This window comes from Pseudophryne corroboree, unplaced genomic scaffold (genome assembly GCF_028390025.1).
Source record: "Pseudophryne corroboree isolate aPseCor3 unplaced genomic scaffold, aPseCor3.hap2 scaffold_2576, whole genome shotgun sequence".
Taxonomy (NCBI): Eukaryota; Metazoa; Chordata; class Amphibia; order Anura; family Myobatrachidae; genus Pseudophryne; species Pseudophryne corroboree.
The window spans coordinates 41,821-49,072 of record NW_026969236.1 but is presented as its reverse complement, the minus strand read 5'-3'; the positions used below and the strand labels follow the sequence as shown (position 1 = coordinate 49,072).

Below are 7,252 nucleotides of genomic sequence, written 5' to 3'. Positions count from 1 at the left end.
AAAATAAGTATGATTTGGAATAGGGCTGGGGAGGGCCGCTGCTCATGCACATCTCTGTCAAGTAAAGGAGATTTAACTGAGGCAGCACAAGGGAACTCTCATCTGGGGACAACAACTGCAGGGAGAACACATATTTTCAGATGAACATGGGAGGGCAGAAGGCTGCCTAATACTGAAGCACCCCCAAACAACAAACCAAATGCAACAACTAGTGCAAGCATTCCTGGGGGAAGTTCTGCAGAAGACGGATTTGCATACGGTGATGTCATCCAAGCAGTGGGTCAAAGTTGGCTTCAACCCTCGTCTGCATATGAAAAGAGAAAAGGGGCGTGCAGGGCATGGCGGCCTTTTGCGGTGCTTGGATGACCCCTAGTTCGCATTAAACACCTCCACCCTCCTTTGGTGTGGGGCTCATGTTGGCCATGCCCCATCCCCTGGAGCATTCAAGCTGATTTCTTGCAGCAGCTGGGCACTGTAACAGCTCCAGAGCTGCTCTGTAAGGCAAGTAAAAGGGTGTGGGCCCTGCAGCACTACCTGTAGTTTGCATTGTGCATTGGAAGGCACAAAGTAAGCAGACGGGAGGAGAAGTCAGGATAGTGCACAAGGGTATAGAAGGGAGCGGCTGAAGAAAAGAGAAGTGGAAGCCTTGCCCCCGGACTAAGAGAAAAGAATGCCCTTGCGCACTATCCTGACTTCTCCTCCCGTCTGCTTAATTTGTGCCTTCCAACGCACAATGCGAACAACAGGTGGTGCTGCAGGGCCCACACACTTTTACTTGCCTTACAGAACAGCTCTGGAGCTGTTACAGTGCCCAGCTGCTGCAAGAAATCAGCTTGAATGCATCAGGGGATGGGGCATGGCCAACATGAGCCCCACACCAAAGGAGGGTGGGGGTGTTTAATGCGAACTAGGGGTCATCCAAGCACTGCAAAAGGCCGCCATGCCCTGCATGCCCCTTTTCTCTTTTCATATGCAGATGAGGGTTCCAGTCAACTTTGGCCCACTGCTTGGATTTACATCACCGTATGCAAATCCGTCTGCTGCAGACCTTCCCCCAGGAGTGCTTGTACTAGTTGTTGCATATGGGCCCTCATTCCGAGTCGTTCGCTCTGTAAATTTCATCGCATCGCAGTGAAATTCTGCTTAGTACGCATGCGCAATATTCGCACTGCGACTGCGCCAAGTAATTTTACAATGAAGAAAGTATTTTTACTCACGGCTTTTTCTTCGCTCCGGCGATCGTAATGTGATTGACAGGAAATGGGTGTTACTGGGCGGAAACAGGCCGTTTTATGGGCGTGTGGGAAAAAACGCTACAGTTTCCGGAAAAAACGCAGGAGTGGCCGGAGAAACGGGGGAGTGTCTGGGCGAACTCTGGGAGTGTTTGTGACGTCAAACCAGGAACGACAAGCACTGAACTGATCGCAGATGCAGAGTAAGTCTGAAGCTACTCTGAAACTGCTAAGTAGTTTGTAATCGCAATATTGCGAATACATCGGTCGCAATTTTAAGAAGCTAAGATTCACTCCCAGTAGGCGGCGGCTTAGCGTGTGTAACTCTGCTAAAATCGCCTTGCGAGCGATCAACTCGGAATGAGGGCCATGGTTTGATATTTGATGGTGCTTCAGTATTAGGCAGCCTTCCGCCCTCCCATGTTCATCTGAAAAGATGTGGTCTCCCTGCAGTTGTTGTCCCCAGATGAGAGTTCCCTTGTGCTGCCTCAGTTGAATCTCCTTTACTTGACAGAGATGTGCCTGAGCAGCGGCCCTCACCAGCCCTATCCCAAATCATACTTATTTTGCATAGGAGATACCATGGTCATGAAGATTGTTCTCCCAGGGTTAGGTTCATTCATTGCATTCTGGGTATGCTGACCCCTGTGATTTCCCCAAATGTGGGAAACTCGACTGCATTATTTGTGGTAGTGGGGGACTGTGTTTGTGCTTTCCTCTGGTCAGCTCAGGTAAAAGTCAGATTTCTTTGTCTCAGATTTTCCTCTAGCCTTGTTCTTCTTTCGAGAGTTCCCTTGTGCTGCCTTAATTGGATCTCCTTCACTTTACAGGGGGGTACCCTAGCAGCGACCCTCCCCAGCTCTAGCCCAACTCCTACTTACCTGCCAGGTGAGATACTATGATCATGAAGGTGCTTCTCCCAGGGCAAGGCTAACCCATTGCACTCTGGGTGTGCTGCTCCTGCGATTTCCCCAAATGTGGGAAACTTGACTGTATAATTTGTGTTTCCCCTGGTCGGCTCTCGTATAATTCAGATCTCTTTGTCTCAGATCTCTCTCCAGCCTAGTTTGCTGTCTGTTTCCACTTCTCTTTTCTTGAGCCGCTTACTTCTATGCCCTTGCGCACTATCCTGACTTCTCCTCCTGTCTGCTTACTTTGTGCCTTCCAACGCACAATGCGAACTACAGGTAGTGCTGCAGGGCCCACACCCTTTTACTTGCCTTACAGAGCAGCTCTGGAGCTGTTACAGTGCCCAGCTGCTGCAAGAAATCAGCTTGAATGCTTCAGGGGCTGGGGCATAGCCAACATGAGCCCCACACCAAAGGAGGGTGGAGGTGTTTAATGCAAACTAGGGGTCAGCCAAGCGCCGCAAAAGGCCACCATGCCCTGCACGCCCCTTTTCTCTTTTCATATGCAGACGAGGGTTGAAGCCAACTTTGACCCACTGCTTGGATGACATCACCATATGCAAATCCATCTGCGGCAGGCCTTCCCCCAGGAATGCTTGCACTAGTTGTTGCATTTGGTTTGTTGTTTGGGGGTGCTTCAGTATTAGGCAGTCCTCTGCCCTCCCATGTTCATCTGAAAATATATGTTCTCCCTGCAGTTGTTGTCCCAAGATGAGAGTTCCCTTGTGCTGCCTCAGTTGAATCTCCTTTACTTGACAGAGATGTGCATGAGCAGCGGCCCTCCCCAGCCCTATTCCAAATCATACTTATTTTGCATAGGAGATACCATGGTCATGAAGATTTTTCTCCCAGGGTGAGGTTCATTCATTGCATTTTGGGTATGCTGACCCCTGTGATTTCCCCAAATGTGGGAAACTTGACTGCATTATTTGTGGTAGTGGGAGACTGTGTTTGTGCTTTCCTCTGGTCAGCTCTGGTAAAAGTCAGATTTCTTTGTCTCAGATCTTCCTCTAGCCTTGTTCTTCTTTTGAGAGTTCCCTGGTGCTGCCTCAGTTGGATCTCCTTCACTTCACAGGGGGGAACCCGAGCAGCGACCCTCCCCAGCTCTAGCCCAACTCCTACTTACCTGCCAGGTGAGATACTATGATCATGAAGGTGCTTCTCCCAGGGCAAGGCTCAACCATTGCACTCTGGGTGTGCTGCTCCTGCGATTTCCCCAAATGTGGGAAACGTGACTGCATAATTTGTGTTTCCCCTCGTCGGCTCTCGTATAATTCAGATCTCTTTGTCTCAGGTCTCTCTCCAGCCTAGTTTGCTGTCTGTTTCCACTTCTCTTTTCTTGAGCCGCTCCCTTCTATGCCCTTGCGCACTATCCTGACTTCTCCCGTCTGCTTACTTCGTGCCTTCCAACGCACAATGCGAACTACAGGTAGTGCTGCAGGGCCCACACCCTTTTACTTGCTTTACAGAGTAGCTCTGGAGCAGTTACAGTGCCCAGCTGCTGCAAGAAATCAGCTTGAATGCTTCAGGGGCTGGGGCATAGCCAACATGAGCCCCACACCGAAGGAGGGTGGAGGTGTGTAATGCGAACTAGGGGTCATCCAAGCGCTGCAAAAGGCCGCCATGCCCTGCACGCCCCTTTTCTCTTTTCATATGCAGACGAGGGTTGAAGCCAACTTTGACCCACTGCTTGGATGACATCACCATATGCAAATCCATCTGCTGCAGGCCTTCCCCCAGGAATGCTTGCACTAGTTGTTGCATTTGGTTTGTTGTTTGGGGGTGCTTCAGTATTAGGCAGCCTTCTGCCCTCACATGTTCATCTGAAAATATGTGTTCTCCCTGCAGTTGTTGTCCCCAGATGAGAGTTCCCTTGTGCTGCCTCAGTTGAATCTCCTTTACTTGACAGAGATGTGCCTGAGCAGCGGCCCTCCCCAGCCCTATCCCAAATCATACTTATTTTGCATAGGCGATACCATGGTCATGAAGATTGTTCTCCCAAGGTGAGGTTCATTCATTGCATTCTGGGTATGCTGACCCCTGTGATTTCCCCAAATGTGGGAAACTCGACTGCATTATTTGTGGTAGTGGGGGACTGTGTTTGTGCTTTCCTCTGGTCAGCTCTGGAAAAAGTCAGATTTCTTTGTCTCAGATCTTCCTCTAGCCTTGTTCTTCTTTCGAGAGTTCCCTTGTGCTGCCTCAGTTGGATCTCTTTCACTTGACAGGGGGGTGCCCGAACAGCGACCCTCCCCAGCTCTAGCCCAACTCCTACTTACCTGCCAGGTGAGATACTATGATCATGAAGGTGCTTCTCCCAGGGCAAGGCTCACCCATTGCACTCTGGGTGTGCTGCCCCTGCGATTTCCCCAAATGTGGGAAACTTGACTGCATAATTTGTGTTTCCCCTGGTCGGCTCTCGTATAATTCAGATCTCTTTGTCTCAGGTCTCTCTCCAGCCTAGTTTGCTGTCTGTTTCCACTTCTCTTTTCTTGAGCCGCTCCCTTCTATGCCCTTGCGCACTATCCTGACTTCTCCTCCTGTCTGCTTACTTTGTGCCTTCCAACGCACAATGCGATCTACAGGTAGTGCTGCAGGGCCCAGACCCTTTTACTTGCCTTACAGAGCAGCTCTGGAGCTGTTACAGTGCCCAGCTGCTGCAAGAAATCAGCTTGAATGCTTCAGGGGCTGGGGCATAGCCAACATGAGCCCCACACCAAAGGAGGGTGGAGGTGTTTAATGCAAACTAGGGGTCAGCCAAGCGCCGCAAAAGGCCACCATGCCCTGCACGCCCCTTTTCTCTTTTCATATGCAGACGAGGGTTGAAGCCAACTTTGACCCACTGCTTGGATGACATCACCATATGCAAATCCATCTGCGGCAGGCCTTCCCCCAGGAATGCTTGCACTAGTTGTTGCATTTGGTTTGTTGTTTGGGGGTGCTTCAGTATTAGGCAGCCTTCTGCCCTCCCATGTTCATCTGAAAATATATGTTCTCCCTGCAGTTGTTGTCCCAAGATGAGAGTTCCCTTGTGCTGCCTCAGTTGAATCTCCTTTACTTGACAGAGATGTGCATGAGCAGCGGCCCTCCCCAGCCCTATTCCAAATCATACTTATTTTGCATAGGAGATACCATGGTCATGAAGATTTTTCTCCCAGGGTGAGGTTCATTCATTGCATTTTGGGTATGCTGACCCCTGTGATTTCCCCAAATGTGGGAAACTTGACTGCATTATTTGTGGTAGTGGGAGACTGTGTTTGTGCTTTCCTCTGGTCAGCTCTGGTAAAAGTCAGATTTCTTTGTCTCAGATTTTCCTTTAGCCTTGTTCTTCTTTCGAGAGTTCCCTTGTGCTGCCTCAGTTGGATCTCCTTCACTTTACAGGGGGGTACCCGAGCAGCGACCCTCCCCAGCTCTAGCCCAACTCCTACTTACCTGCCAGGTGAGATACTATGATCATGAAGGTGCTTCTCCCAGGGCAAGGCTCACCCATTGTACTCTGGGTGTGCTGCTCCTGCGATTTCCCCAAATGTGGGAAACTTGACTGCATAATTTGTGTTTCCCCTGGTCGGCTCTCGTATAATTCAGATCTCTTTGTCTCAGGTCTCTCTCCAGCCTAGTTTGCTGTCTGTTTCCACTTCTCTTTTCTTCAGCCGCTCCCTTCTATACCCTTGTGCACTATCCTGACTTCTCCTCCCGTCTGCTTACTTTGTGCCTTCCAATGCACAATGCAAACTACAGGTAGTGCTGCAGGGCCCACACCCTTTTACTTGCCTTACAGAGCAGCTCTGGAGCTGTTGCAGTGCCAAGCTGCTGCAAGAAATCAGCTTGAATGCTTCAGGGGCTGGGGCATAGCCAACATGAGCCCCACACCGAAGAAGGGTGGAGGTGTTTAATGCAAACTAGGGGTCAGACAAGCGCAGCAAAAGGCCACCATGCCCTGCACGCCCCTTTTCTGTTTTCATATGCAGACGAGGGTTGAAGCCAACTTTGACCCACTGCTTGGATGACATCACCATATGCAAATCCATCTGCGGCAGGCCTTCCCCCAGGAATGCTTGCACTAGTTGTTGCATTTGGTTTGTTGTTTGGGGGTGCTTCAGTATTAGGCAGCCGTCTGCCCTCCCATGTTCATCTGAAAATATGTGTTCTCCCTGCAGTTGTTGTCCCTAGATGAGAGTTCCCTTGTGCTGCCTCAGTTGAATCTCCTTAACTTGACAGAGATGTGCCTGAGCAGCGGCCCTCCCCAGCTCTATCCCAAATCATACTTATTTTGCATAGGAGATACCATGGTCATGAAGATTATTCTCCCAGGGTGAGGTTCATTCATTGCATTCTGGGTATGCTGACCCCTGTGATTTCCCCAAATGTGGGAAACTCAACTGCTTTATTTGTGGTAGTGGGGGACTGTGTTTGTGTTTTCCTCTGGTCAGCTCTGGTAAAAGTCAGATTTCTTTGTTTCAGAGCCTTGTTCTTCTTTTGAGAGTTCCCTTGTGCTGCCTCAGTTGGATCTCCTTCACTTGACAGGGGGGTGCCCGAGCAGAGACCCTCCCCAGCTCTAGCCCAACTCCTACTTACCTGCCAGGTGAGATACTATGATCATGAAGGTGCTTCTCCCAGGGCAAGGCTCACCCATTGCACTCTGGGTGTGCTGCCCCTGCGATTTCCCCAAATGTGGGAAACTTGACTGCATAATTTGTGTTTCCCCTGGTCGGCTCTCGTATAATTCAGATCTCTTTGTCTCAGGTCTCTCTCCAGCCTAGTTTGCTGTCTGTTTCCACTTCTCTTTTCTTCAGCCGCTCCCTTCTATACCCTTGTGCACTATCCTGACTTCTCCTCCCGTCTGCTTACTTTGTGCCTTCCAATGCACAATGCAAACTACAGGTAGTGCTGCAGGGCCCACACCCTTTTACTTGCCTTACAGAGCAGCTCTGGAGCTGTTACAGTGCCCAGCTGCTGCAAGAAATCTGCTTGAATGCTTCAGGGGATGGGGCATGGCCAACATGAGCCCCACACCAAAGGAGGGTGGAGGTGTTTAATGCGAACTAGGGGTCATCCAAGCACCGCAAAAGGCCGCCATGCCCTGCACGCCCCTTTTCTCTTTTCATATGCAGATGA

The 7,252-nt window shown here is 50.3% G+C and overlaps 9 non-coding genes and 1 pseudogene across 9 annotated transcripts; all 10 read left to right on the top strand.

Moving 5' to 3' along the window:
* Positions 1–1,789: 1,789 nt before the first annotated feature.
* On the top strand, positions 1,790–1,953 carry LOC135012590 (U1 spliceosomal RNA). The gene has a single exon (XR_010211528.1). It is a non-coding gene; the product is annotated as a U1 spliceosomal RNA (small nuclear RNA).
* A 152-nt stretch (positions 1,954–2,105) lies between these two features.
* LOC135012619 (U1 spliceosomal RNA) lies at positions 2,106–2,268 on the top strand. Its single transcript, XR_010211556.1, has one exon. It is a non-coding gene; the product is annotated as a U1 spliceosomal RNA (small nuclear RNA).
* Positions 2,269–2,942: 674 nt separating this feature from the next.
* Positions 2,943–3,106, top strand: LOC135012599 (U1 spliceosomal RNA). The gene has a single exon (XR_010211537.1). It is a non-coding gene; the product is annotated as a U1 spliceosomal RNA (small nuclear RNA).
* A 152-nt stretch (positions 3,107–3,258) lies between these two features.
* On the top strand, positions 3,259–3,394 carry LOC135012628 (U1 spliceosomal RNA; annotated as a pseudogene).
* Positions 3,395–4,092: 698 nt separating this feature from the next.
* On the top strand, positions 4,093–4,256 carry LOC135012594 (U1 spliceosomal RNA). Its single transcript, XR_010211533.1, has one exon. It is a non-coding gene; the product is annotated as a U1 spliceosomal RNA (small nuclear RNA).
* Positions 4,257–4,408: 152 nt separating this feature from the next.
* LOC135012608 (U1 spliceosomal RNA) lies at positions 4,409–4,571 on the top strand. The gene has a single exon (XR_010211546.1). It is a non-coding gene; the product is annotated as a U1 spliceosomal RNA (small nuclear RNA).
* A 674-nt stretch (positions 4,572–5,245) lies between these two features.
* LOC135012597 (U1 spliceosomal RNA) lies at positions 5,246–5,409 on the top strand. Its single transcript, XR_010211536.1, has one exon. It is a non-coding gene; the product is annotated as a U1 spliceosomal RNA (small nuclear RNA).
* Positions 5,410–5,561: 152 nt separating this feature from the next.
* LOC135012617 (U1 spliceosomal RNA) lies at positions 5,562–5,724 on the top strand. The gene has a single exon (XR_010211554.1). It is a non-coding gene; the product is annotated as a U1 spliceosomal RNA (small nuclear RNA).
* Positions 5,725–6,398: 674 nt separating this feature from the next.
* On the top strand, positions 6,399–6,562 carry LOC135012591 (U1 spliceosomal RNA). Its single transcript, XR_010211529.1, has one exon. It is a non-coding gene; the product is annotated as a U1 spliceosomal RNA (small nuclear RNA).
* A 142-nt stretch (positions 6,563–6,704) lies between these two features.
* Positions 6,705–6,867, top strand: LOC135012607 (U1 spliceosomal RNA). Its single transcript, XR_010211545.1, has one exon. It is a non-coding gene; the product is annotated as a U1 spliceosomal RNA (small nuclear RNA).
* Positions 6,868–7,252: the final 385 nt, after the last annotated feature.